At 37.3% G+C, this 21,463-nt stretch overlaps 1 protein-coding gene across 2 annotated transcripts in view; it reads right to left on the bottom strand.

The window, feature by feature from the left end:
• Positions 1 to 21,414, bottom strand: part of LOC133530203 (NACHT and WD repeat domain-containing protein 2) — a 73,950-nt gene extending 52,536 nt beyond the window's left edge. The window contains exon 1 of one of the 2 annotated variants that reach the window (XM_061868061.1): positions 21,290 to 21,396. The gene's annotated coding sequence lies outside the window, so the exon portion shown is untranslated. Of the gene's footprint in view, positions 1 to 21,289 lie in introns of both variants that reach the window. The other variant, XM_061868060.1, reaches the window with a different exon arrangement.
• Positions 21,415 to 21,463: the final 49 nt, after the last annotated feature.

Consider the following 21,463-nt stretch of genomic DNA (forward strand, 5'->3'; position numbering starts at 1 on the left):
GTGCGTAGGCGACATAAAGTCGCTTTTTATAATGAATGTTTTTTTTCTAAATTTATAATTCTCTTTATACTCTAGTGCATAAAGTAAAATCTTCGTAAAATACCAAGTTTAAATCGCAAAAGAACAACTTTAACTTCACAGAATAAACTTATTATTTTATTACGCTAGTTTTCTAAGGCAAGTCTATACATCCAAAGTACACAATAAAACTTTCTATTGGTATACAATATGGTACTAGTGCGGTAATTAGCTCGATAGTTAATAAATGTTAAACGTTGTACGATACACATACGAATAAGTAATTTGCAGCTTTCGTTGATTTAAAACACTCCCTTAGGTCATGTTTTAATTTATCACAACTCGTTTCGAATTTCCTTGTCTCTTTCCATATTTGTTTTTTGTAGGTATTAATAAATCAATGTTTTAAGGATGTAAATTACAATTACTAAGTATAAATATTTATTGAGTAAATGGACATGAATAAAGACAGACAGACAGACCGACATAATTCATTGGTAATAAGATATTACAGAACACCTAGTGTAAATTTATTCGATAGCGTGACGTGACGTACGCGTTTGCGTTTAGTCTCATTTTGTATGGGATTTAGAAACAGCGCGAAATGCGGGACGTTTTGGAAACTCAAAATCCCATACAAAATGAGACTTAACGCAAACACGTACGTCACGTCTCGCTATCGAATAAATTTACACTAGGGGTACAGGTCACAGACAAGTGTAACTTGTAAATAGGACCAGATCTAATTCGGTATTTAAAAGTGCGTGATTAGTTAATTACAAAGCACTTAGTGAAAGTTAATGTATCGCTGTCTCACCCTAATAAATAGTTGCATCCTTATCGCTCGCGACAGGTTGAGTGCAATTGTACATACCGCATTATTGGCCATCGCGTTTAATTGAAAACAAATAAACTGGAACGAACGTATTGTACTACTGAAAACAACCAACTTATTACGTTGCCCAACTAAGCTAAAATAACCTTTATATGCACACGATAAGAGTTACACCAACTCTTATTTATATCTGTTAATTTACATATTTATCTTACTTACTAGTTGATCAAAAATATACTTTATCTTTAAAGTAGTAAGGTTTTTACATAGTCTACAGATAAGTTGGTATCTATGGTGTCTTGGCAAGCGGCCAGACATTGCAAAGTGGATTTTTTTTTTCATACGATTTAATTAAAGATGTTTTTAAAACTATATGGTTCTTATTTTTATCGAGATATTAAGTCACTGATTAAGGTTTGGTTTAAAAATATTTCAGTTAAAAATATATTAGTCGGGATTTAAAAATAAATAATCTAAATTTAGCCAGTGTGTCTCGCTTCGTTATTTTGTTAATTAGGTTTTTATGTTTAGATTAGGAGTTAATATTGTCCAATTAATGTTCATAAACTGAAAATAGATTATTATCTACGAAAACAGATAATAAATACGTTTCAAAATTACCTCTGACATTTCGGGGACGTTATTGTCCCCGTGGATTTGGGGGAAACTGCTTAAAACTGACATCAACATGTTTCTGCACGAGTTTTTCAAACTACACTTTCGGAGCTAGTGAAATTAAAAATTAAAAACACGGTTTTGCATTCCTGATGACGTACCAAAAACAGCTCACGTAATTTAGTCGGGGTAATTGTTGCCCGCCAACTTTTGGTAGGGAACATAAATCTAGTATTAAGAATGGATTGGGCATGAGTGGTGCGGGGGAACTGACAGAACGGGATAGTCATATGTATCTTTCAGTAGGAGTAGCAGAGAAAGTGTTATTATTGTTCGTCCTTGTCACAGTCTCACATTTTTTTTATTTCCCACCGTAGATTTAGTATGGTTTATAAAGGGTAACAAATAACCCGACCAAATTACGTAGGCTGTTTTGGTATGTTGTCAGAAATATTAAAATGTGTTTTTAATTTTGTCACATACGTACGTTCAGTCCCTCACGGCCGCACGCCGCACGCGGTATGGCACATCTATGAGATCCTACTATCTATGGTAGGGAACAACAATACATCTACGTTTTGACATTTTAGAAGCAAGTAGAAATGAAAAGTGCGACTATAACAAAGAAAACCCATGATAGCGTTTTCTCTGCAACTTTTCATTTTTTTCATACTAAAAGTTTTATAAGACCATCTCGTTCGGTCATTTCCCCCCACATTCATGTGTGAAACAGTAGCCTGGCTATTAGAACCTGTGAAAAATATCTCTTTCTCTCTAGTATAAGCACCGGTCGGTGTGAAAGAGATGAAACATGTTATCTCGTTGAATTCACGACTAAGTGAGTAGTTGTGCCTGCCGCAACAACAAGTGAATGTATCTAACCGCATCGTAGTATTTTCGACATTATGATTTTATTTTTATATCTTGGCCTCCGTGGAGTCATAAAGCGTTCGTCGCACGCTTATTATATGTTATTTATTATAGACTAGTCGCCGCCCGCTATTTCGTTAGCATAGAAATTAATAGTAAATTGTGCAACCAGGGTGTAAATTCACAACAGCCTCGGGCTGGAGTGAATCAAAGACTCCAATTTGCAATATTACCCCCGGAGTTACAGACAATGTTTCTCATCACGCTTGTGAAGAAAAACTACATTTTAAGCGTAATAGTTCTTAAATACGGTGACATTTCAACATTCGTCTGCCATATTGTAATTTTTTGACAGGTTAGGCATCGAAAGCACAGCACCCATCCACCCACGTTTGAAAAGTGTGTAAAAATATTTTAAACGGCTATTAAATGAAACTAATTAAACATTTTTAAACAAACAAATATATTAAATTATAAACGTCAGTATTTTAGGAGTTAAACTCATTTAGGTATACCTACTTGGTTCGTATGTATCACTGACATAATAAAAATAGCTTTATTTTTACAGTCCATAACTCCCCCCGGAACAATATAGGCCTTTGTCCTTCACCTGCATGAAATAAGATCTTTTTCGAGCAAGTATTTTTTAGTGCAAAAAAATAAAACCTAATTCAAAGATATAAAATAAAATATTGTCCTTTATATGCGCTAGCAACTGATATGTTAGAAGTCGGTGCCAATCGCTACTTCTTACTTAGTGTGATAAACGCATAACGCATGCGCGATAATGTATGCGTATACGCACGTGCGTGGACACTCAATGAGTCTTAATAGCGCTACGGCGTTGGCATCTAAAACGTAATATAGAGTGCGACCAAGATCACATAGTATTTTATTATACAGCCCTTTGTTCTGAACATGATTGTTGTTTTTTAGGGTTCCGTAGCCAAATGGCATAAAACGGAACCCTTATAGTTTCGCCATGTCCGTCTGTCTGTCTGTCTGTCTGTCTGTCTGTCTGTCTGTCTGTCTGTCTGTCTGTCTGTCCGAGGCTTTGCTCCGTGGTCATTAGTGCTAGAAAGCTGAAATTTGGCATGGATATATAAATCAATAAAGCCGACAAAGTCGTACAATAAAATCCAAAAATTTTTTTTTTTTTAGGGTACCTCCCCTACACGTAAAGTGGGGGTGCATTTTTTTTTTCGCTTCAACCCTAGAGTGTGGGGTATCGTTGGAAAGGTCTTTCAAAACTAATAGGGGTTTTCAAGAAACATTTTCTGATAAAGTGAATATATACGGAGATAATCGCTCCGAAAGAAAAAAAAAATGTGTCCCCCCCCCTCTAACTTTTGAACCATAGGTCCAAAAAATATGAAAAAAATCGTGGAAGTAGAGCTTAACAAAGACATTAAATGAAAACTATAGCAGACATGATCAGTTTAGCTGTTTTTGAGTTATCGCAAAAAGTTTTCCCTTCATAGTAAAAAGACTTACTTTAATTAGGTACTGATTATGCAAATTTGCCTATTTGTTTAACTCGGGTGAAAGGTACCGTTTCATCCCTTGGTTAACAATTTACTATACTTTAAGCTCCAGTTTAGCTTATTGTGACGGAAGAGTAACTACGGAACCCTACACTGAGCGTGGCCCGACATGCTCTTGGCCGGTTATTTAGATAGTAAGTTAGTCTTGAATAGTCATATGAAGTCTTTTAGTTCAGTGTGCCTGTCAGCAACGGCCTCCTCCAACTCCTTCCAGTATCTCCTCTCTCTTGCCACCCTTGTCCAGAGTGGTCCCACTGTACGTATAATTTCATCTTCCCATCTTGTTAATTGAGATGGGAATCAGATTAGCACACTTGTGCAAAATTGGTAGAATATTTTTAAATTTCATAAATTTGATTGACTGACATTGTATAAGGTAATTATGTAATCTGTTTTGACATTTAATTTAATTTATTTTATTTATATTGTTTTACCATATTCCTGATTTTGATTTTATTTTATTTTCTTGTTATCTTAGAGTGTAAGTAAAATGACAATTTTAATTAGTTTTGACATTTTTATGCGCATGATTTTTATATTTTTGTATGTCTTTGATTCAGCTTTATTAATTTATTATTCTTGATAATTTATGTTTTCCTAGCATGTAAGTGAATTGGTCTGACACTGTAAACTTGCATTGTGTTCAATAAATAAATATAAATATAAAAAATTGAGGGCCTTGCGATCTTGAGACGTGTGTAGGGTGCCACATGAGAATTCTTTGGCTCCACTTTTCTGTCTTACATCTTATAATGTGACCTGCCCACCTCCATTTTTGCATATCTTTGTGGGTGAGGATATCTGCTACTTTTCTTCTGGTTTTCTATCCAGCCGGCCTAGCCAAGGTGACAATCGCTATCGCTTCGACAACGAATCGCTAGGTGTCTCTCTATCGCTCTTCCATATTAGTGCGACAGTGATAGTTGCGTTTCGATCGCTATGGAGCGTAAGCGATCTGTACGTTGGCTACGCGGGCGCGGCCTGTAATTTTACACCGAGCACGCTCCTCTCCATAGCTTCACGATCAAGATCATCTAGTATACAGCTTGTATTTTTGATACGACCACATAATCGAAGGGTAGTTAGTTTAGGTTTTCATGAACACACTTTACTAGGTCTTATAAAAAAATGGATTTTATTTTTACATATAAAATAATTCAGCAAGCAATCTATCGCTAATTTGTTTTAACTCAAAACGTCGCATTAATGACGCGACGTCACAACTGTCAGAAGTGATCGCGATCTACGAAATATATTGGCGCTCGAAAGCTTAAAAAATATTTATTGTGTTGCAGTTGTGGTTAAGAGTACTTAAATTAAAATTTTCTTTTAGAATCATTTCATACCAAGAAAACCTAGGCCGTTATATCAGAAATAGCAACACGTGGTACTTTTTAGGGTTCCGTAGCCAAATGGCATAAAACGGAACCCTTATAGTTTCGCCATGTCCGTCTGTCTGTCTGTCTGTCTGTCCGAGGCTTTGCTCCGTGGTCGTTAGTGCTAGAAAGCTGAAATTTGGCATGGATATATGAATCAATAAAGCCGACAAAGTCGTACAATAAAATCTAAAAATTTAATTTTTTTTAGGGTACCTCCCCTACACGTAAAGTAGGGGTGAATTTTTTTTTTCGCTTCATTCCTAGAGTGTGGGATATCGTTGGTAAGGTCTTTCAAAACTAATAGGGGTTTTCAAGAAACATTTTTTGATAAAGTGAATATATTCGGAGATAATCGCTCCGAAAGAAAAAAAAATGTGTCCCCCCCCCCTCTAACTTTTGAACCATAGGTCCAAAAAATATGAAAAAAATCGTGGAAGTAGAGCTTAAGAAAGACATTAAATGAAAACTATAGCGGACATGATCAGTTTAGCTGTTTTTGAGTTATCGCAAAAAGTTTTCCCTTCATAGTAAAAAGACTTATTTTAATTAGGTACTGATTATGCAAATTTGCCTATTTGTTTAACTCGGGTGAAAGGTACCGTTTCATTCCTTGGTTAACAATTTACTATACTTTAAGCTCCAGTTTAGCTTATTGTGACGGAAGAGTAACTACGGAACCCTACACTGAGCGTGGCCCGACATGCTCTTGGCCGGTTATTAATTACTAAATGTGAATTGCCATTATTAAACGTCTTCATTATTTTTTGATTCGTATAATATTTGGTCGGCTAGAAGAGTTACACCTAGCTATGCACATGCTTTTCTAAAAGGCGTTAACCCTAACCATAGACTACCCGTCATTAGACTTCACATTATGAAGAATTAACGAACACTCATGATTACTATAATATAGGCTACAGTTTTTTAATTAATTACTTGTAAAAATTAAACCATTACTTTTTTGTACATAGTGTTCATTTATCTATTCTTTTTTTACTCTCAATTGCTCAAAGGTTGGCTGGAAGAAATGACCTGTATTATGTACAATAGTGTACATACATACATTACCTACGCATTCATGCTCTTATATTTTGTAATTTACTGCACTTCTAGACACGTCACCTTTATCCTTCAACCGTTGTAGTTAACCTGTGGAGCGCCTTAGCGCCACTTGCACCATCCCACTAACCCGCGGTTAACCGGTTAAACCGTTAAGACAGTCTCAAATTGTACTGGTAACCATGGTAACTCCATGTTTAACCAGTTAACCTCGGGTTAGTGAAATGGTGCAGGTGGCGCTTAGTATCACACGTGTCTACTAACTCAATTTGAGTCGTAGCGACTCTGTATCCGACGTGTGTTACCACAGATCAATATGGGTCAAATTACTTTGCATCAATTGGTTGTATGGTGGTCGTTCGACGGGTTAACCCATAGAACTGAACATTTGTGGGTAACTTGCTGAATTAAGTAATTACTTAGTGGTAATCACGAGTACATAAACACGAGCGGAAGTAAAATGAGTTAACTAGCGTACATAAATAAAATACTAAACATAAATTACATTTAATCACATGGGTCAAGAAAAAATTTTTTTTACCCAAATCACGCTTAACTAATATGGCATCGCTAATTTTAGAGTCCATTTATTATGTATTTCTTCACTTATTAATTTGTATTTAGGCAAAATAGATTACAAATACATGATTGATTAACACGCATAAAAAGTTCATAATATTAAAACTAAACACAATTTAGCCAGCAGAACGATGTGGCTCCGTTGAATCGTAAAATTTAAATGTACCTATTTTCTTTTTTTCTAATATAATTATTGTTATTAGTTTAAACTGTTTAAAGATTATTCTATTTAATATTAATATAAAGGATTTTCAAATATTTAAGAGTTAGAATATCTGATAATTGCTAAACCTTATTCAGGGTTCCATGTGATACCATATGATATGTATAACAACTAAATTTGTACCATGGTTTGCAAGAAATAAATACTGAATACTAGTTCGTTTGATTTCCATGCTCCATCTGATGTGCGTATGATCTATGACGGTCACTCTAATTATTTTGAGAGTAAAGTACAATTTAGTTCAACCCACTCGTCATAGAAAAGGTTGATGTCCCGTGTTCAACTTTCTTGTTATTGTAGCCCAGACGAACGCTGGCATTGAATGACAAAGAACAATAAATAGCGTCCACGATAGAATTCGGTTGATTGTTTTGTTAAGAATATTTTGTTTGTTACTAGCTAATTTTAAGGAGCTCTCTCTCTCTCTCTACATCCACGAACATAAAATAAAAATGTGGCTTTAATTCAGACAAGGGTCCTTATGCTTCATGTGCAGTAAATATTTTTCTATCACAATTCCTGATTGATTTTCGGATATAAATAGTCCTTATGGCCTGTGAAACATGAAAGCCACAAATAAACGATTTTGACTTACTTGTTAACCGAGCGAAAGAGGTCTCCTTTTCAGCTTGGACAAAAGTTCTTTCGTCCGGATTTTCTCCTCTACGGTCGCCTTTCTCAACAGATTCCCGTGAAATTTGGTGAGATTAATAGCATCGTTCGCAGACGTTTTCTGCTTGTTATAAATTAAGTTTGGTGAGGTTCGATAATTATATAGATTATTTTTGTAGAATCGGTTTTTGATTTTTTTTCGAAATGGCGTAGTTGTGGAAATTTGTGAGGTCACAGAGCCACAAGTTAATGGTTATTGTTGCTATAATTGTTCCGAATTTCAGTTACCTATTTAGGCCAAACAGTCTCTGCACAAAAAAAAAAACATTTAATTTTAAACGATTTGCAAGATTGAAGTGACTTCATTATAGTAGAGGTATGTTTATGTGTGTTTTCGAGTATTATTGTATTTAAGTACTAAGTCCACCCTATGGAAATTTAAACAGAGGTGCAGATGGAAGGACGGTATGGATTATTTAAGAATGATTTTAACCGTCTTGGAAACGACCGACCGACTAAAAGTATGGTTCATGCTTATTTGAAATAAGTTATTTAAATTTGTCATATAAAACATGTTTTTAAACTATTGCAGTCGCGTCAAGCTTTGAGCGTTTATCCTCATTTAGTGATGAGCGGAACATATTGTTGTATTGAAGCCAACATTGCGCCAGATTGTATGACACGACGTTAAGTGCCGGCGTGACACTCACGCGCACACTGCCATGATTGATCGCTGCGGCGCGCGCACACTATTAGCTAAGTGATGTGACGTAGCTTGCTCTATACAATGTGCAAGATTCATAGATCTTCACCCCTGTATTTCATAAACTTTTTCTCGTCGAAGCTTTACGGAATAATCCGAGATAGACCATGATATCTAGAACTGTGTGGAATAATTAAATAGCCGTTTAAAATACATAGACAAAATACATTTTTCCGGCGGACAAATGTTTGGTATGCCACCGTATTCAAGAATTATTTCGCTTAAAATTTAGTTTTTTCTTCGCAAGTGTGATGGAAAACATTGTGTGTAACTTCAGGGGTAAGATTTCGTTACAAAATTTTCGCTTACACCCCCTCGTTGCACAATGTACTATAAATCATTAGACCGCACCCGCAGTTTGACTTCAGATCCTTGTAGTGGTGCTCCTAGACTTCAAGAAACTCGATATGCTGGCAGGCTGAAAAGTGGAGCCGTTTCCCCCACTAGTAATCCATTGAATTTTCCCCGTATAATCCACATTCATACATTCATACATTCGCAGTAAAAATAATTACACCTTTTTTCACAAATTGGACTTATTTGACTTTGTAGACTCAGACCAAGATAAGTTGGTAGCAATGTTGATAGACCGGTAGGGCTAAGATGGTCGGCTGTTTATCATTTGTCACCATGCCTGTCACGTTCTAACAGGTATGTAAGCGCGAAAGTCACGGGCATAGTGACAAGTGATATAAATGCAACATGCTGCCACCGCTGATGGTGCAAGTGTCAAGTAAACATCATAATTTCATTGAAGTTTGACGTTTAAAATTACCCGTGCACCGTCTGGCCAATCAAAATCACTGCCATAATACCTATTGTTAAAAATACAATGCTTACACAAACTTATTGTTTACCACGCGTAATGCGTATATTATATACATATGTATTACTATTAGTGGACCATCAGCCCGTGCACGTTTCATTGGACACTTGACATTGTAAATGGCCACAATTAGGTGCGTCACGGCGCGCGGCGTGCAGTCACATCCACGGATTAAACAGTTCACTAGGTTACTGAGATGTTATTCGTTCATTGTCTGGCAGACGTGTGTCGCGAAAAATAATAAATTGGTAAATAATGTAAATATATCTGCTGCTAGAGGACCATCAGCCGTGGCGTGCACTGTCACATACACGGATTAAATAGTTCACTAGGTTACTGAGATGTTATTCGTTCATTGTCTGGCACGTGTGTCGCGGACACATTTATGTATGGTGGGACATAAATAAAAATAATAAATATATCTGCTGCTAGTGGACCATCAGCCGTGGCGTGCACTGTCACATACACGGATTAAATAGCTCACTACGGATATGTTACTAAGATCAGAACCCCTAGTGTAAATTTATTCGATAGCGAAACGTGACGTACGCGTTTGCGTTAAGTCGAATTTTGTATGGGATTTAGAAACAGCGCGCCAAGCGGGATGTTTTAGAAACTGAAAATCCCATACAAAATAAAAAAAAAAACGAAGTTCAAAAGTGTCAAAGTTTAAATAAATAAATAAAATTCGACTTAACGCAAACGCGTACGTCACGTTTCGCTATCGAATAAATTTACACTAGGGGTACTGGATGTTATTCATCCAGATGTGTCTGGCAGACAAATCTGTCTGTGTGTAACGGGAATTAGGTATTAATGGCTGGGCCTGTCGGAAATTTGCCCACCATGCCTCGGAACTGTTCATTTCGTTCCAAGATAAATGATTGAATCCGAAACAAAAAAATCGTGTTCTTTCCTTATCGGTAAGAAAAGGGAACAATTTATGGTTCACGGAAAGTACACAATACTGCGGTGGCAGCATTTTTATCACTTGTCACTTTACCCGTCAGTTTCGTGCTTACATACTTTTTAGAACGCGACAGGCATAGAGACAAATGATAAATAGCCGACCATCATAGCCCTACTGCGGTGGTAGTATGGTTCCATTTTTATCACTTGTCACTATGCCCGTCACTTACATACTTGTTAGAACGTGACAGACATAGAGACAAATAATAAAGAGCCGACCATCTTAGCCCTAACTGCAACGTTAACTTTACGACAACGTGTCAACTGTCAAACACAAAAGCTATCACTCAAACGCCACGTCACCGAAGTCTCATCAAGTCATCACACAAATAAATGCCCTTACCGGGATTCGAACCCGGGACCATCGGCTTTATAGGCAGGCCCACTAGGCCAGACCGGTCGACATTTCAACACAACACAGGCTCTTGGGCGCGGTCGCAGGGGCCCATGACAGCCCGATATTTGGCAACTGGGCGAAATCTCACGCGCCACATGCCCACTACGACAAATAATAATTTTAATATAATCTAATTGATAATTTTAATGTAATTTAATTGATAATTTTGATTTAATTTAATGAATAATGTTAATTTAATTTTATCCGTATTTTTAATTTAATTAACATTTTAATTTTATTTTATGTAATTTATATTTTGATTGTTTGTTGTTTTATGTTTTTGTGTATATGGATCTTGTCCGAAATAAATGCTTTTTTTTTTCTTATAATGTTCTTTCCTCGCACACATATCTTACGGTTACTTGCGTGTTTCAGAGTTAGCCAACTAAGTCAGAGTTAACCGTTTATACAAGGTTAAACTGTACTGTATAAACTATTAACCGAGTTAATTGGCTAACCCTGGAACAAGCAAGTGGCACTTATGGACTCACCCTTAGACACCATTGTTTCACCTCCCTCGTTGATTAGACCATAAAACAGATCCAGCAATTTTGGCGGCGTTACGAGTAAGTCTGGCGTTAATAGAGTTTCACGGCCTCCTCCTCACGTGAGGAGGAGGCCGATTCGGTTGTAACAATTTGACATGGCATTGATCGCATTTTGATACGCCCCTGAGTCGTATTGTCAGGCATCTCAAGGGGGTCAGAAATGTTCGGGAAAACCGTGGAAATAACAAAAGCTAACGATTTGGACAGTTTTCTAAGACTTTATTAATAAATCTTAAAAACTGGATATTTTTTTCATGGCAGAACTACGAAAATTAGTCTTTAAAGCTCGTTAGCTTTATGTTGTACACAGGAAAGTTGTGTAACCTGAACTATAGTCCGTTTTTTTTTTTCAGATTATCTAGAAATTATAAAACCTCAAAAGTGGTGGTAACTTTAATCCTCCGAAATTAACTCTGAGTAACTATGCACTGAGTTACAGTGTATACCGCAATATTAGATATCATAGGAACCCTAGCATTTCGGAAGAAAAGTAACTTACTATTACTTTTGAGGTTAGAAAAATTCTAATCTTTTAAAAACGGGGTACTTATACTGAACAAACGCGAGCGAAAATGCATTAACAATATCGACTCCTGAATTCCTGATTGTAATTCGTCATCATCATCAGCGTGAGACGGTAAGGCTGGTTGGTGCTCACGGTTAGGGTCGTGTCAAAACAAGATGTGTCCATATCAAATCACTGAAACAGAATTGGCATCTAGTTTTAATACTTTTGGGGGATGTTTACAAAACGAGTGGTGATGCGTGTGCTTTTAGGTCAAATTCGTGACCTTATTTACCATTGGTATGCGGATGACAAAATATTTATATTTTAATTATTCGTCTACAGATTATGATTTTGAAACCCCAAAATGCGGTGTTATAAATTTGACTGTATTGTGTGTGGCACTGTAGCTCTTAAATGAATAAACCGATTTGAATGTGGTTTTTGAATTTTAAACGCCGTTTTTTAATACCACGTCGGTGGCAACAAACATACGGCCCGCCTGTTGGTAAGCAGTCCGTAGCCTATGGGCGTATGCTTCTTGATTTAGGTACCTACATTTAGTGGCACTCTGTATACATATTCTACTTTGTATAGAAGGTAATGATTTGCTATAATTATTAAATGCTTTCAAATCAATATTTTTTACTACATACATAACATGTTATTTTTGTTTCTGAGTTATTTCGAGGCTGTCACCGAAACTGGGTCAAAAAGATATTAGAAAAATATCATCTCTATGAACAACACAATAAAAGTTAACGACTCTGGGACTCTGGGATATATTATCTCGTTTTTCTTATTTGATTATCTATTACTTCAATTAATAATGTATCCCGCCTTTAAAAAAATACTTTGCTAATCCGCGAAAAGATACCGTGCTAGTCAATCAGTGCTAACCCGTTATACTCACTTGCGTATTTTTACATGCAATTAATGTTCCCACCCTCCCACCGCAAAAATAAATACGCTAATAAATATAACAACCCACCACCAAAAGTACAAAACTCGACACGTGTTTTGCCTCTACGAGGCATCCTCAGGAGATGTTGACGGTCCAAAGTCCGACAACTGACTCGGTTCAGATAGTTCAGTTCTAATTCAGAGTTATATTTTTTTGTTTTAATTACTATGGATTTCCGCAAAGTAACACCTCAATCTATTCATTATCCCGCCTTTAGCTTTACTGAACGATCCAACTATAACTTTAGAATAAACAGTTGATAAGGTCGTTGTAAACATATGTATACCTACTTAAAGGTGAAAATATTATAAACGAAAGAATCAAGAAGGAAGGAAGGCATCAGGAAAGGTGTGACAGGATCGTAGCAAGCGGAAATCCGTTATTTGCCGATCCCTCCAAACAGACATGGTAATTTGGTTATATGCATGTTGTCCCCCGTTTTTTACTGTGCGTGTCACAGAAGTCCACTGTGGAATATGGGTTCAAGTGTGTTGTGGGCGATGGGCTGGTAAACTGTTGTGGAATATCACAATAGTTTAATTTCATTTTTTTTAAACCCCTTAATTGCCAGAAGTGGCACTGAAACTAGCAGTGGTCGTGTGCTCCTCATTTTGGGAATACAGGCATGAGTTTACGTATTACAGTCACATGCAATAATATGTTACACAACGAAGGGCGCAAATATATGTCACATTTTTTGGGAAAAAAAAAACAAGACCACTAACAGAATTTTGTCCCACTTATGGAGATAATTTGAGGCCCGGGGAAGGATGTTAGTTTCATCATCATTTCACGCTGAAAAAGGTGCAAGGTAGTCTTATTATAAATAAGTTGTTCATATGTGTCGCTAACTAACCCCAGGGGTGCCGGATCGCGGGTATTTCCGGCGGTTATCCGGCTGCCGCCATTGTGCGCTTGCACAGCAACACGGTTCCGGCTAATGTATTATTGCCACCAGCCGGGTAATGACAGAATTTGTTACCTTACTATAGTTATAATAATCTGATTAATATAAAGTAAATATTTATATTTACCTACCGCATCGAACTATACTATAGTTCGATGCGGTAGGTAAATGACAGTTCCTCCAAGTCTCTTTAGGTTGGGGATAATATTAAAAATAATTAAATACGAGTATATAAATAAAATTAATAAATAATAAATAAATATTTGGGGATAATCTTACACAAACACACTTAGTGTGTCTTCAGGTCGGCACAATTTAAAATTGGAAAAAATATGGTGGGAAAATTTGCTGCCTATGGAGGAGGTCTTGGTGGCTCAGATGGCAGAGCGCTAGAGTATCGATCCAGAGGCCGTGAGTTCAAGTCTCACCCAAGGCAGTAATTTGTCCTCTTTTAATTTAGTAATTTTTCGCACTTTGTATTATGGTTATGAATAACGCCAAAGGTGTGGTAACGTCATCAGTAATGTTAAATTTATATGAAAATATGACGTTTATAATGAGACTGTTACACTTTGTTCTATTCCAGTCAGTACAAAGTTAGCTAGACCATAAACGTGACCAAGCAGTTGCCCCCCTTAGAGAACGATTTTTTATACAGTCGAGTTCATTAATATATACACATTTCTTCATTTAGGTGAAAAATGTATACATATTTATGAACTCGACTGTAACTAAACGTATGCCCCTCCCCCTCCCCTTGGTCATCAGCCATATAAAATGCCCCCTCCCCCAGATCATCAGCTGGCAACACCCTTGGCTTAGACGGACTACTATTTAATTTATTAAGATGTCCAAACGTCATAATAAGCGGAAACGGTCGATTTCACCGGCGTACACGATTAATATGAATATTTATGATCATACTTGTTGGTCTACAAACGGCCTTGAAGGAAAAACAAAAGCATACTACCGCCGGCCGACAATAGAGAGTCGAACCATACGAAGTTTTACCTTTTACCAATTTAAATACATTGTTATGGCCTTTCGAAGCGATTATTTTCTAAATTATTCACTCAGTCGAAAACTTACTTTGATTTGATTTATAAATGCTCTAGCAAGGCAAATTTGACAGTAGAAAAAGGCACGAAATTAAAAAAATACGGGACTTCGATCCTTTGCGTCTACATTTCACAAAATTGCCGCCTATTTCTACTGGCAAAGCTGGTTTTCCAGAGTTTATTATGAAATGACCCTGAGAATCAAAACTAAAATTACTTACACGCCACGAACACTCCAAACGTCCTCGCAGGGAAAGACGTGCGAATTTCCTATTTTCTGCACTTGTATCGTAAATAACTATTATATTTTTATTAGTACCTATATGCTGTACTAAAATCGCTTGGGTAAAGTTTACGACGTTAGGAACCTCTTGTTGCTTTGAAGTCGGTTAAAAAAGAATAACCTAAGCACAGGACGATGCCAGACCGTCACTGCACGGTGTTAGGTGACTCATCCACTAAATCTATTGAATATAGATATTTTGTACGTGCGTTACGTGACTAAGGGAATAAGTAACGGACCATGCAGTGTCGCGCTCGCATGCCAATGACCGTTAACGGATTGGGGACGACTGTTATTATTAATTATTAATAATCATAGTTATATTCTAATTGTGAAAGTTTAAGCATTAAGTAGTAGGTACAATAGTGTAGAAGGGTAAGTATGCATACGATGATTTTAACTGCGATTGTTGCGAATATTTAGTTAAATAGATTACCTTTATGTTATGTTATTTTATTAAGGCCTGTTGGCAAACAGGTGTGATACAAATACAAATGCTTAAAAGAGCTTAGGGGCTGTGGCCGAGACACGAGACGAGCCGCGAGCCTAGCCACGAGGCGAGAGTGTGTACATTAGCTGAAGAAGCTTATCAGACAGACAGGAGCTGTACAGGAGCTCACGAGCTGTGGCCGAGACACGAGACGAGCCGCGAGCCTAGCCACGAGGCGAGAGTGTGTACATTAGCTCGAGGAGCTTACAAGCTGTGGCCGAGACACGAGACGAGCCGCGAGCCAAACCACGAGGCGAGAGTGTGTACATTAGCTCGAGGAGCTTACAAGCTGTGGCCGAGACACGAGACGAGCCGCGAGCCAAACCACGAGGCGAGAGTGTGTACATTAGCTCGAGGAGCTTACGAGCTGTGGCCTAGACACGAGACGAGCCGCGAGCCGCGCCACGAGGCGAGAGTGTGTACATTAGCTCGAGGAGCTTACGAGCTGTGGCCGTGACACGAGACGAGCCGCGAGCCGAGCCATGAGACGAGCCGCGAGCCGCGCCACGAGGCGAGAGTGTGTACATTAGCTGAAGAAGCTTATGAGCTGTGGCCGAGACACGAGACGAGCCGCGAGCCGAGAGTGTGTACATTAGCTCGAGAAGCTTACGAGCTGTGGCCGAGACACGAGACGAGCCGCGAGCCGAGAGTGTGTACATTAGCTCGAGAAGCTTACGAGCTGTGGCCGAGACACGAGACGAGCCGCGAGCCGAGAGTATGTACATTAGCTCGAGGAGCTCACGAGCTGTGGCCGAGACACGAGACCAGCCGCGAGTGTAAATCCGCAGTTAGCGTTTCGTTTCGTATTCTGCAAACGAATGTCATCATGGCTAGGTCCCTGACCCTTTTATCTATTTCTGCTGTTGTGGTTGCTGACGCATAGTATAATGAGCTGTTTTTATGTATGTTTACTTGCTAATTGCTCAAAATTATCAGTTCTCTATTAGTGTATGATAATAGGCCTTGGTAGTGGGTTACTCAATTAGGAATCATAGTGTGTTTGAAAATCATAGTGTATATGGCTTGCTTTTGTACCGTGAACGGGACGTTTCTTTTTATTCGCAATTTCGATAACACAGCTGAATTTTATTTTTGTCTACTGGTTAGGTATAGGTTTTATAATAATAATAAAATATATTTTAGATGACTCATAGAAAAATTATTGTATACAATAGTGATACGAGTATAATCAAGCTTTTCAATCTCGTACCTTACTTAGGCAAATCAGCAAGCTTCGTTGCCTAAACACGGTACTCGACTGAAAAGCTCTCTATTATATCACGATTGTTTAAAATACTATTTACTTCTGTTTCCAAACCGTAAATATTGCATTATATACCTGCAGCCAATACCTTTAACCAATGACACAGATCCATGGGAGTCTTTATAGATATAGTTTTACCTTCATCCAGCTATCATTGATCAGTAAAATATCGATATTCTACTCCGAGCTTGACCTAAATATGGCCGGGATCCAGGGCTTCGGTTAGCGTACCTAGGAACCTTGTTGTGACCTAGAAACTTATCTAATAAATTTGATGGTAAATCTTTATTTTGGAAATCAAGGAGCATCTGGCAAACTAAGCGATACTCTGTCATACGCAATTTTTTTACAAACTTTTATTTACCTTGCAATGTAACTATATGTATGTTTGTACGGGTCAAATTTTGCAAGATAAATTTGACCCACTTCGCGGTTCCCAATGAAGTTGAAAATTTGCATACATATGTAAGTCGGGTGACAATGCAATATTATGGTACCATCGAGCTGATCTGATGATGGCCGCCGCCATAGGAACTCGGTGATAAAACAACGCAACCTAACTGGGTTTGGGATTTTAAGAATTGTCTCGATGAGTATTAGTTGCCTGTGGAAAGAAAAGTACAGTCAGCGATAAAAGCTTGTACCAAAAGTGAAATGTTTGCCAAAAACTTATTTTCTATCAAATTACGTATATAAATATGGATTATTGGATTGGATTGATTAAGGTCCACCTTATGTCTTTAAGCCTCCACGCAAAAAGAGGGGTGTTAAAAACCTGACCGCTATAATGTGTGTGCGTCTGTCTGTGTGTCTGCCTGTAGCTATAGCTGTTAAACCTGTGAAACGATTTGAATGCGGTTTTTTTTAAACAAGTGGTCTAGCGGTGATTCTTAGATATATATTGTTCAAAATAGTTCAAAATCGAATCATTCTTTCATTACGTTAGGGAGCTAATTATATATTTTTAATATTATATATAGACTGAATAATGCCTAACTTAATAATTTAATTGAGTTATTGACATTGTACCTATCCGAATATTTTAATTAATTTGAATGTTATATTGCAACTGAATAATGCCTTGATTACCCTGACATGTAATATTTATAATATTATAAAATGACTATGACTATTATATATACATCGCACCAATACATCAGTGCGAGCGAGATGGACGCAATCGTTAACGCAAACGTAGTGTCATCTCATGTTAGCCGTGTCGGTAGTATCTACATTGTATTCGTGCGAAGTCACTACTTAAATAATATTAAAAATAAACACAAAATACCCTAACGTAATGAAACGCATGATTCGATTTTAATAATATATATCTAAGATGGATCTAGACCAACTGCTTTCAAATAAAAATACGCATCCGTTTTTTTTTTATTAAAAAACTGATCGGCGATTGGCTCTAGTCACACCTGATGGAAAGTGAAGACAGGGCCTAAGATGGAGCTCACCGGTTCAGTAGTAGCCTATTCACTCTTGCTTTAAAGAGACCGGGGTCATAGTTATCAGAGAATACAGATGGCGGGAGCGCATTCCATGCTTTAGCCGTCCGTACCAAAAAAGAGGAGGCAACCCGTTTCGTGCGAACAAATGGAACGTTTACTACGAACGGGTGCATTCGCTCCCCACGCCTGGATGTCCGATGATGGAAAGGGGAAGGTGGGATCAGGTCGTGCAGTTCCTCACAAAATAAACAACGAAATATACAAATATATATTTATATACCTTTCCCTTAAAATCAAAGCACTTTGTTTATTAAAACCGCATTGAAATCTGTTTCGAAGTTATAATGATTTAAGCGTAGGTACAATACAGACAGAGCGACTTTGCTTTGTAATGTACTTCGTAGAGAGCTTAAATACCTACTTTGTCTGTGACCGTAGATAAGGGCATTTAAAAGTTATTCCTGTAACTTTCCCTTGTAATAATTTAAAAATTCCTATTTCTATTTTAATAGCCTACCTACACATACTTATAATAAAGGCCCACGCTGGTGTACACCCAAAAAACATATTTGAAAGGAAAATTGGCTCTTAATCTACCTACATATAAGAATAATTCAGCCTATAAACGTCCCACTGCTGGGCACAGGCCTCCTCTCATGTGCGAGAGGGCTCGGGCTATAGTCCCCACGCTAGCCCAATGCGGATTGGGGACTTCACATACAATTTTGAATTTCTTCGCAGATGTGTGCAGGTTTCCTCACGATGTTTTCCTTCACCGAAAAGCTAGTGGTAAATATCAAATGACATTTCGTACATAAGTTCCGAAAAACTCATTGGTACGAGCCAGAATTTGAACCCACGACCTCCGGATTGAAAGTCGGACGTCATATCCACTCGGCTACCACCGCTGTTCTACCTAATAGTTTTGTTAATACCGACTTTCATACGCCTTTTATTATTTTATCTACGTCATTGTATTCTTTGACATATCTAATGCATATCGTATCTTTAGCAAATATTTTACGTATCTTAAAATTCGAATCGGACCGAGTAATGACATCTGACATCGACCGCTGTTGACCTGCCTTTTTTTGGTGTTTTATACGAAAACTTTCTACATTTATTATTATTAATATATAAACTACAATAATTATTGCACTTGGGAAGTTCGTCTTTTATATTTTAAATAAGGAACGTAGCAACTGTCTACAGACAATTAGAATATTGTATTATTCACAAATTATGATGTGAAAGTCGCTATGATTGGTGGATAAAATAGGAGGAAATATTTTTCTACTCGATATTTTAATTAGAACTAGGTTTGGATCGTATTTAATTACGAAATGTTACTCATTGAAAGACATCATAAAAATTGCACTATGAAAGGAATCTCTTCTTCTTCTGTCTAATCCTGTCTGGAATGGAGTATATGTACTTTGTTCTTCAAGTGGGAAATACCTGCTACGCGCTACGCCGTAGCGCTACGAAATTAGTTCCTCAGTGAAAGTTCAAATGACGTCATCATTTAAGAGGGAAGTATGCCACCTATTCGTCCATAGAAAAATGATTTTCCACTACTAAATATTTTCCATTCTTCATGATATTTTAGTATATAATTGACACAATGAAAACTTATAGGTTTTCCTTTTTTTTTAATTTGCATTACAATTTTTTTAAACCGATACCGGTAAACCTAGAATATATTACGTTGAAGCGATTGACATCATAATCAAAGAGGTTTGTTAAAATTTAGTTAGTGAAAACCGTTTTCTCCCGAATGCAAATTTTATAGAAAAAGTACCGCTATTTTGTTAGGATCGCAAAGCTATTCTTCCCTCTTAAATGATACCAATACTCAAATACACCCACTTTGCCAGTACAAAAAGGCGCGAAATTCTAATTATCTATGGAAGACCTATTTTTTTTTTAATTTTCCGGGTTTTTACATTAACAAAGTGGATGTGCCAGATAACTCAGGTTAAAAGTTTCACATAAAAGTTCTAGTAACTAATAGAATAATAATAAAATCAATGATGTCCGACCAAAACCGGTTTTTTCGCCGAAAAAGAAACCGAAGATAGATAGATAAACACTTATTAATTTCCGAAGGTTTTACTCTAGTATCGGACGATACCGAACCTTCAGCCAGATACTGCCGAAAATACAGTTTCAGCGCGGCCGAAAGGTTCAGCAGTTTTGGCCGAACCCGAACCTTCAGTTAAAATATGATATTTTATGATAAAACCGAATCCGGAATCGATCGAATCGAATCCTATTCATCCCTCACGTTCGGCGGAAGAACGGGTAAAATTGAATTATCGAACAATTCATAAATACATATAATATAACTGCGTTCGATATATCTTTATAACAGTTCCTTTATTTACCGAAAAAAGATCGCATAACGCACAACTTAAATCGTTGAAGGTTGGTTGGTATTTAGGTACCTATTCGTCAAAGTTAACTAATAAAAATTTTCAGAAAAATCCAAAATTCTAAGGTGGTTAAAAGCAGCAACTTCTATGCCGACGTAATCGCGGGTGTACGCTAACTTGTTGATATAGCGAAACGAAAAACAAATTTCATACCAATTTTGAAAGCTTCCAACTCTTATAATAATTAAAAAATCGAAACACATCAAACGAAGGATCCTAGCTGTGTTTAACATATATCGAATTGCGTAAACATATTTTCCATAATGTTAATATCCAGAGAGGAAAATGGGGACTATATTTATATGGAGAAGCGGTCACTTCGTTCCCTTTCGTCTTAAAAGATCGTAGAGTCGTTTATTGAATGACAAAGGACTCTAACAAACAAGAGGGGCTTGGTTCAAATCTCTTTTAATTTTAATGTAGAGCCAAAATAATAGTTTATGGAAAATCTTATTGTTTTGGTGCTGAAAATATCCGAGATTTTTAAGATTGGTCCCTACAAAAATAGAGTTCACAGTTTTGACTCTTAAGGTCGTCAATACCAAATGCCTACGTGCTCAGACTGTCAACTTATTGATTTATTTACAGTCTCAAACTGTGTTGTCTTATCTCTACAATACAGCAATTCCACACAACTGAAACATGTCTCTTGTTTTCATCCTCCATTGTGTGGCGACCTTCATACTCACTCTTCAGAATGCTGGGACTGGCTGTCCTTGTCCTTATGCGCCTGCCCGGAGCTGCAGGAATTCCCCATGCCGCCGCTATGACACACTGCACTTCACTAAACACATTTATCACAAATAAGTAAAGATTTTGAAGCACTCATCTCCCGGCGTTACGATCGTTTCGGGGGGAAATTC

The sequence above is a fragment of the Cydia pomonella genome, chromosome 22 (assembly GCF_033807575.1).
Source record: "Cydia pomonella isolate Wapato2018A chromosome 22, ilCydPomo1, whole genome shotgun sequence".
Taxonomy (NCBI): domain Eukaryota; kingdom Metazoa; phylum Arthropoda; class Insecta; order Lepidoptera; family Tortricidae; genus Cydia; species Cydia pomonella.